Source organism: Mus caroli, chromosome 9, assembly GCF_900094665.2.
Source record: "Mus caroli chromosome 9, CAROLI_EIJ_v1.1, whole genome shotgun sequence".
In the NCBI taxonomy this organism is placed as follows: domain Eukaryota; kingdom Metazoa; phylum Chordata; class Mammalia; order Rodentia; family Muridae; genus Mus; species Mus caroli.
Window position 1 is genome coordinate 20,586,413 of NC_034578.1, and position 9,055 is coordinate 20,595,467.

Here is a 9,055-nt window from a genome sequence, read left to right on the forward strand (position 1 = left end):
CACAGGCATCATAGCTGGGTAGGGCTGTGCTGGCCATTGTGGTTCACAGGCATCATAGCTGGGTAGGGCTCTTGGTTGCCTCCGGCTTGGATGCTTGCACGATGCCTTATGTTATCATAAAAGCCAGTTCCCCAGGAGGAGCCACTCAGGCCATTTCCTGCTCCGGAGCCTCTGACGTGCATGGTGTCTTCAGCTATAGGGACTTACGTTCTACCTTTGGGGAAAACCAAGGGCAATAACAATAGCCTGTAGGTTTGGGGACTCCTTTGGACAACTCTGCCCACAATTCAGAAGAAGGCTTCTCATGCCTGCTGTTTGGGTTATTATTAGATGGTTTTTAGCCATTGGAAAGAGCATTGGTAACCCAGGTAGAAAATTTCCGTTTAACTATATATGTATGTTTATATGTCTATGACTTTTTCAGATGTCCTTACTGATGTTTTATGTCCCCTTTCTCCTTCCATATTTATTCACCTCTTTAATCAAAGCTTCATTTCCAATTTCCCCCTCAGATCGCTTATACCTGGCTATTCCCCTTTCTATTGCTCCCTGAATCAAAACCTCTTTTTACTTTCTTATTTCCAACAGTTACTCCAGGATATATACTCACATTTGGGTATTTGGCATTTGGAGCCTCGAATCTTTTCTAGTTCCTTTCATTTATGTGAAATTGTCAAGATTTCACTTTTCTTTATATAAGACTAAAATTTCACAGTGTACATGTACACACATTTCACAGAGTGTGTATGCATCACAGTTTTGTTGTCTGTCCTTCAGTTGAAGGGTATTTAGGTTGCATCTATTTCCTAGATATTATTAATAAAGTGGTCAGTAAGGTTTGGTTTTTTTTTTTTTTTTCATTAAAAAATGCAACTAAGCTGTATAACCAGCAGATGGCAGTAATGACCTATAAATCAGTATTTTAATTTTTTTTTTTTAAATCAAACCAGCATTTCGTTAATCCTTCTCTAAACAACTACGTCCTGATTAGCAGATCAGCTTAGAGTTGTTGGTGACTCTCCTGACTCTGCCTCTCAAGTCCTAGGATTAGAATCACATGCTTTCCTGGGTGGAAGAATGCATTCTAACATTAAATTAAAAAAAAAAAAAAAAATCTAGCCTTGTGCTAGATCAGTGCCCAAGATATGAAATTTAGAGAAACTCAAAATGTAACACCAAATAAATACAATTTTACTGCATATATCAAAAGATAAAGGTGTCTTTGTGACCAATGTTTAGTTTCCCAAATTGTGTCACTGAGAGCCCTTCCTTTCTTGTTAAGTTCAATGATTTTTTGTTTGGTTGGTTTGGTTTGATTTTGATTTTTAGGGTTTTGGAGGGGTATTTTGCAAGGTTTGGGGGTATATTTTGGGGGTGTTTGTTTGTTTTTAGCTTTGAACAAGTACACAGGCACAAATTAAAGCAGTTAGGCTCTAGCTATATCTAGCCTGGCTACACTAAGCAAAGTATGTGAACAATTCAGCTACCACAATTCTGAAAACTTTATAAACTTTCCACTCACTATTAAATCATTTAAAACAATTGGTTTCATGTAAATTAACATTCTCACACACAAAAAAGTGAGATTTTGTTCATGCAGTTTCACAACTTCTTGTATGTTAAGATGGTTTTTCTTTTTAGTTACATTTTTAATTTTTCATACAATATATTTTGATCATATTATTTTTCCAAATCATCGCAGATTCTCTCCACCTCCCTACTAATTCAACTCCATATTTTTTTCTTTCCTGTGGACCCCCCAAAGATACTAAAGGAAAAGAGAATAAAACAAAACAAAAATTATGCCCCCCCAAAGAGCAAATGCCCACAAAAATTCCATTTTGCATTAGCCAACGACTCCTGTACATGGGGCCTGCTCTGGAATGCAGTGTTCCTAACAGGTATCAATCATAGATAATTTCATGGTATCCCACCAAACTGGAAAACCTACAAGAAATGGATGAATGTCTTAGCAAATATAATCTCTGGAAGTTAAATCAAGATGAAATAAACAATTTAAACTAACTCATAACTCACAGTGAAATAGAAGCAATAATTAAAATTCTCCCAACCAGGGGCAGAAGAGGTCACCCAGTGGTTTAGAGCACTGGCGGCTCCTCCAGAAGATCAGGGTTTGATTCCCACCACCCACATAGCAGCTCAAAGCTGCTCTAATTCCAGGTCCAGGAACCAATGCCCTCTGCTGGCCTCCGTGGGCACCAGGCACACACATGGAATGCAGACATACATGAAGACAAGCGTCTGTACACATACATTCTAACTTAATGGAGACAAACAAACAAAAAACTCCCAACCAAAAATGCCTAGACTTTAAACAGAGAACTAATGCCAATACTCCTCGTGTAATTCCTTAAAATAGAGAGATAACATTTCCTAATCCTTCTTATGATTTCACAATTATCCTGAAACCAAAGCCACATAAAGACTCAAGGGAAAAAGGTAATTAGAAATCAATATCCTTTATGACCATAGATATAAAAATCTCAATTAAATACTTATAAATTGAATTCAAGAACACGTCAAAATATTTTCTACTATGAGGCCAGAAAAATGGATCGAAACATTGACTACTCTTCCAGAGGACCTGGATTAGGTTCCCAGTACCCATATAGCAGCTTACAACCATCTGTAGCTCTAGTTCCAGAAGATCCAACACTCCTTCTTCCCTCCTGGAGTATTGCATGAATGTGGTGCGCAAGCAAACATGCATGTAAATGATTGTAGACATTAAATAAGTAAATAAATAAGTTAATATTTTAAAGAGGTTATCCACCACAGTCATATGGTTTTCACTGCAAAGATACAGGATTGATTCAACATACCAAAATCAATTAATGTAACACACAACATAAACAGACTGAAGGACCAAATGTACACAACCATCTCCTTAGATGCAGAAAAGGCTTTTGACAATAATTCCAGAATTAGTTATTCACAAAGATGATAACCAAGTTCTTAGTGCCTCAATTATGTGAGCTGTATTGTTGAATCTCATTCCAAAATTATAGGGCTACCATATCATTTAGTTTTCTTGTTCAATTATCCTGCTGTAAGAGATTGACTACAGGTCTAAAGGGGGAAAAAAAATCAGTCTCTTTGTTTAGTAATGTGTTGCAATTTTTTTTATCCAAAAGGGCTGACCATCCAGCTGAGCCTGGCTCTACCCTGAGAACCTCCTGCCTCAGTTGTGCACCTTGATGCTGATGTGTATGCCCTTCTGCAAGGCTATAATTTCTAGGTAATTTGAAATTTGTTTGTTTTTATATAAAACGATTTTCTTCTACACATTGTCTCTACTAAAAACTGTCTTTGAAGTCATGTATTTCATAGAATACCTGTGTGTCCAAGTTCCTGCCGTGCCTTTCCAGATGCCTTTCTGAACTTAAGGGAGCAGAGTCTTATTTTGGCTCCCAGAGCAAGTGGTGTGGGTGCTAGCTCATATCAATACCAATAAACAGAAAAGGGGGTACAGGAGCCCATCTGGACCTCAGTTCTTAAGTTGGTGCTATCTTCCTCCTCCAGTTAATCACTTCCAAAATGCCCTCACAGACACTTCTACCAGTGCGCCTCAATGGTCAAGTTGGCAACCCACCTTAACAACTATGGGTCAAGACCACATAGTTGGACCACCAGGCCCTTGTTTGGAACAGCAGAATCCATTTCCATTTAGATACTGACTCATCTCTCAAGACAAATCCACAAGTTTAAAATGCTTAAACCACGTAGCCATCTTCCCAGCCCCAGACTTTATATTCTTAATGAAGTGTGCACACCCAGTTCAGACACATCAAGACAAATGTGACTTCACCAGACCCTTCTGCACATGATTATTACTGCTTCTACTTCTCTGCTGCTTTGAGACAGCCCAATGAAGCTTACTCAGATGTCAACCCCATGCTGTTTGCACATCGATGTCACCTAAATTGTGTTAAGTAACCCTCTTTGTGTAAAAGTTTCCCAGACTTTGTGAAAACAGCAGAAAATTGTAACTCCCCCCCCCCCCCGCCTGAAACCTGGCTGCTCAGGTTTCATTGTTAGCACGAAGAGAGCATGGGAGTGGAGCCTGCCGCCCTATCATTCTGCCACCCCCACTGCTGCTACCTGCCGCCTAGCTGTTCCAGAGCCAAACACGTGGTCACCTGCAACTAGACTCCAGAATGATTTGGCAGGAATGGGCCCCTTCCCCCTTCTTCATAACCCGGTGCACTGAATAGTAAAATTGGGCTTTGATCAGAACCTTGTCTTAGCTCCGTTCTTTCTCTCGTCCATCTAGTTCCTTTTCTTTTAGCTTGAGTCTGCCACTTCAGTCATACCCCGTTCCTCACGAGCCGCTGGACGGCACGCAACAGTTTGGGTCCTGAACAGGGACCTGAAGAATGGCAGAAGGATTTTGTGGAGCTCCGCGGGAAAAGCAAATGGTCTTCATATGGGGCACTGGAGCAAACAAACAGGTACATGCTAGCACTAGCTTAAAATTTCATTCTTTAAAGTGTTGCTGAGGGTGCAGTAGGATACGAACTAAGCTTGAATCGGCACTAACCCAGCAGCGTATTAATCGGAACTAGAAACTGGAATCAGACGGTTGTTCCCAGCTTTCAGGAGCTGTTTCAGGCAAGAGGAGTAGGGCTTGAAGTACAATTGGTAAGAATTTTTTTAGATAGGATAGATAGCTGTTGCCCATGGTTCAAGGAAGAAGAAACAGTAGATTGCAGAACCTGGGAGAAAGTTGGTGAGGCCTTGGAAATCACTCAGGCAAATAATTTCGCCTTAGGCCTCTGGGCACTCCTAAAAGATGCTGTCCAAGTTGCTACCTCTCCGGGGTCGAATTGTACCCAGGCAGAGCTTGTAGAATCTCAGGAAGAGCACCTATCGGAGAGGGCCTTCTCAGAAAAGGGTCCTCTTAACTCTAAAATTGATAAATGTGGAAACTCTGATGATGAACTAATTTCAAACAAAAATCACTCAGTAGAGGAGCTGCCCATTATTTTGATGAGAATTGGCTTTCTTGCGAGTCTCCCGCTCCACCTATGGTCCCCATCTTGGGAGGTGCTACTCGTAGGGACATGTGACTAAGCAAGTTAGAGTTTGAAATTAGGCTTCAGAAGTTGACTAATGAGCTTCGGGAGCTAAAACGGATGTCAGAAGTGGGGAAGAGTAACTCTTCTGAAGTTCACCAGGTGCCGCTAGAAAGAGCTGTGAGTCAGGCTCCTGGGAGAGGACCGAATACGTCTAATACGCTAGCCTTTCCTGTGGTCGAGGTAGTTGACCAGCAAGATACTAGGGCCAGACATTACCAGACTTTGGATTTCAAGTTGATAAAGGAGTTATTGCTGTTGTACAATATGGCCCTTCAGCCCCATTCACTCAAGCGTTACTGGATACAGTCGTGGAGTCACACTTAACCCCCCTAGATTGGAAGACTCTTTGTAAGGCTACCCTGTCAGGAGGAGAATTTTTTGCTTTGGGATTCTGAATGGCGAGACGCCAGTAAGAAAACTGCCGCTTTAAATGCTCAGGCTGCTCCCGCCCCCAATGGAGGAGCTAGAGAAAGTATCCAAGGAGCTAAAGAGATCTGCAACCCTGTAGGTGGAACAACATGATGAACTAACCAGTACCCCGGAGCTCTTGACTCTAGCTGCATATGTATCAAAAGATGGCCTAGTCGGCCATCACTGGAAAGAGAGGCCAATTGGACACACAAACTTTATATGCCCCAGTACAGGGGAATGCCAGGGCCAAAAGGTGGGAATGGGTGGGTAAGGGAGTGGGGGGGGGTATGGAGGACTTTTAGGATACCATTGGAAATGTAATTGAGGAAAATACGTAATAAAAAAATATTTAAAAAAAAATAAATGCTCAGGCTGGTAATTTAGACTGGAATAGCAACATGCTTTTAGGAGAGGGTCCATATGAGGGACAGACAAATCAGATTGATTTTCCCGTTGCAGTGTACACGCAGATCACGGCGGCTGTGCACCATGCTTGGGGACTGTTACCAGTTAAAGGAGATATTGGTGGAAGTTTAGCTAGCATTCAGCAGAGTTCTGATAAGCCATATCAGGACTTTGTGGACAGGCTNTTGATTTCAGCTAGTAGAATCCTTGGAAAGTCGGACACAGGAAGTCCTTTCGTTATGCAATTGGCTTATGAGAATGCTAACGCAATGTGCCGAGCTGCGATTCAACCGCGTAAGGGACAGACAGATTAGGCAGGATATGTCCATCTTTGTGCAGACATCGGGCCGTCTTGTGCAATTTTGCAGGGGATCCACGTACAAGCAATGCTCTCTCGGAAATGAGGGAATAATGCATGTTTTAAATGTGGAAGTTTGGATCATTTTAAAAGTAATTGTCCTAAGACCAAAGGTGCCGAGAATAGGCAAGCAGGCCGTGCCCCAGGAATTTGTCCCTGGTACAGTAAGGGCCACCACTGGGTCAGGGAGTGCAAGTCTAAGCCAGACGTTCTAAGCTGCCCGGTGCCTGGAAATGAGGGAAGGGGTCAGCCCCAGACCCCGACTTACTCGAAGAAAACAGCTTATGGGGCTATAAATCTGCTGCCCAGCCAAAAAGATCAGTTTTTGAGCTTGTCAGGTCAAACCCAGGAAATACAAGACTGGACCTCTATTCCACCATCTACGCAGTATTAACCCCAGAAATGGGAGTCCAAGCTCTGTCTACCGGAGTCTTTGGACCACTACCTGCAGAAACCTGTGGCTTTCTTTTAGGACGAAGCAGTTCTATTGTAAAAGGCCTGCAGATTTATCCACGTGTTATAAATAATGATTATGAAGGAGAAATTAAAATCATAGCTGCTTCCCCTCATGGTGTTATAACTGTACCCGCTAATCAGAGAATTGCTCAACTTACCTTAATCCCTTTATGTCAGTCACCGTATAGATTCTTTAAAAATATGAGAGGACAAAGTAGCTTTGACTCCTCTGGTGTGAATTGGGTTCAATCTATTACTAATCAGAGACCTAACCTTAAATTGACATTTGATGGAAAAAGCTTTGAAGGATTAGTAGATACTGGGGCCGATGTAACGATTATAAGAGGGCAGGACTGGCCCTCAAACTGGCCTTTGACTGACTCCTTAACTCACCTTCAAGAAACTGGGTATGCTAGTAACCCAAAATGTAGTTCCAAATTGCTAACCTGGAGAGATGGGGATGGAAAATCAGGAAAAATCCAGCCGTATGTTATGTCAAATTTGCCTGTAACTCTGTGGGGAAGAGATCTGTTGTCACAGATGGGTGTTATTCTGTGCAGTTCTAAGGAGATGGTGACTGAGCAGACATTCAGGCAGGGACCTCTGCCTGGTCATGGACTAAAAAAGAAAGGACAGGGAATTAAGACTTTTGAAGATCCTAAACCTCACTCTAACACAAGAGGTTTAAGATATTTTCAGTAGTGGCCACTATCTTGCCTGCATCCCACAACAAAAAAAATCCAATGGCTCAATGATATTCCAGTGTGGGTAGACCAGTGGTCTTTACCTAAAGAAAAAATAGAAGCTGCTTCTTCACTAGTGCAGGAGCAGTTAGAAACAGAACATTTGGTGGAGTCTCAGTCTCCCTGGAATACACCAATTTTCATTATCAAGAAGAAATCGGGTAAATGGAGACTGTTACAAGATTTAAGAAAAGTGAATGAGACTATGGTACCTATGGGATCTTTGCAACCGGGGCTTCCCTCCCCAGTAGCCATTCCTAAGGGATATTATAAAATTGTGATAGATCTGAAATATTGTTTCTTTACCATCCCTTTGCATCCAAAGGATTGTGGAAGATTTGCTTTTAGTGTTCCTTCTGTAAAGGAACCTATGAAGAGATATCAATGGACGGTTCTCCTGCAGGGGATGGCTAATAGTCCCACCTTATGCCAGAGATTTGTGGCGCAGGCCATTCAGCCTGTGAGACAACAATGGCCAATGATTTACATCATTCATTTCACAAATGATGTTTTGATGGCGGGAAAAGACCCCCAGGATTTGCTTTTGTGTTATAGAGATTTACAAAAGGCTTTAGCTGAAAAAGGATTACAGATAGCTTCTGAAAATATACAAACTCAGGATCCTTATAATTATTTGGGTTTTAGACTGATCAAGCTGTTTTTCCCCAGAAGATAGTTATTCGTAGAGATAACTTAAGGACCTTAAATGATTTTCAAAAATTGTTAGGTGATATTAATTGGCTTTGCCCCTATTTAAAGCTTACTACAGGGGATTTGAAACCTTTATTTGATATTCTTAAAGGGAGTTCTGATCCTACTTCCCCTAGATCCCCAACCTCAGAAGGATTGCTGGCCTTACAGCTAGTGGAAAAAGCTATTGAGGAGCAATTTGTCACTTATCTAGATTACTCCTTGCCATTGCATCTATTAATTTTTAATACGACTCATGTGCCTATGGGACTGCTATGGCAAAAATCCCCTATAATGTGGATACATTCGAGGATTTCTCCTAAACGTAATATCTTGCCACATCATGAAGCAGTGGCCCAGATGATTATCACTGGAAGAAAGCAGGCACTAACTTATTTCGGCAAAGAGCCAGATATTATTGTTCAGCCTTACAGCGTCAGTCAAGACACTTGGCTGAAACAGCATAGTACGGATTGGTTGCTTGCACAAATAGGGTTTAATGGAACTATAGAGAGCCACTACCCCCAAGATAGGTTGATAAAACTTTTAAATGTACATGAGGTGATATTTCCTAAAATGACTTCCTTACAGCCTTTATGTAATGCTCTATTGATTTTTACTGATGGCTCCTCTAAAGGGTGAGCTGGATATCTTATTAATAATCAACAAGTTATCATAGAGACTCCTGGCCTTTTGGCTCAGTTAGCCGAATTAACAGCAGTACTGAAGGTCTTTCAGTCTGTGCATGAGGCTTTTAATATCTATACTGATCGTTTATATGTTGCACAATCAGTACCCTTTTTGGAGACCTGTGGTACATTTAACTTTAATACGCCGTCAGGATCCTTATTTTCAGAATTGCAAAACAACATTCTTGTCTGAAAAAATCCGTA

General features: G+C 41.4%; 1 pseudogene; it reads left to right on the plus strand.

Moving 5' to 3' along the window:
- The window catches only part of LOC110301470, an 11,278-nt pseudogene extending 4,611 nt beyond the window's left edge, over nucleotides 1-6,667 (plus strand).
- The last annotated feature ends 2,388 nt before the right edge of the window (nucleotides 6,668-9,055 follow it).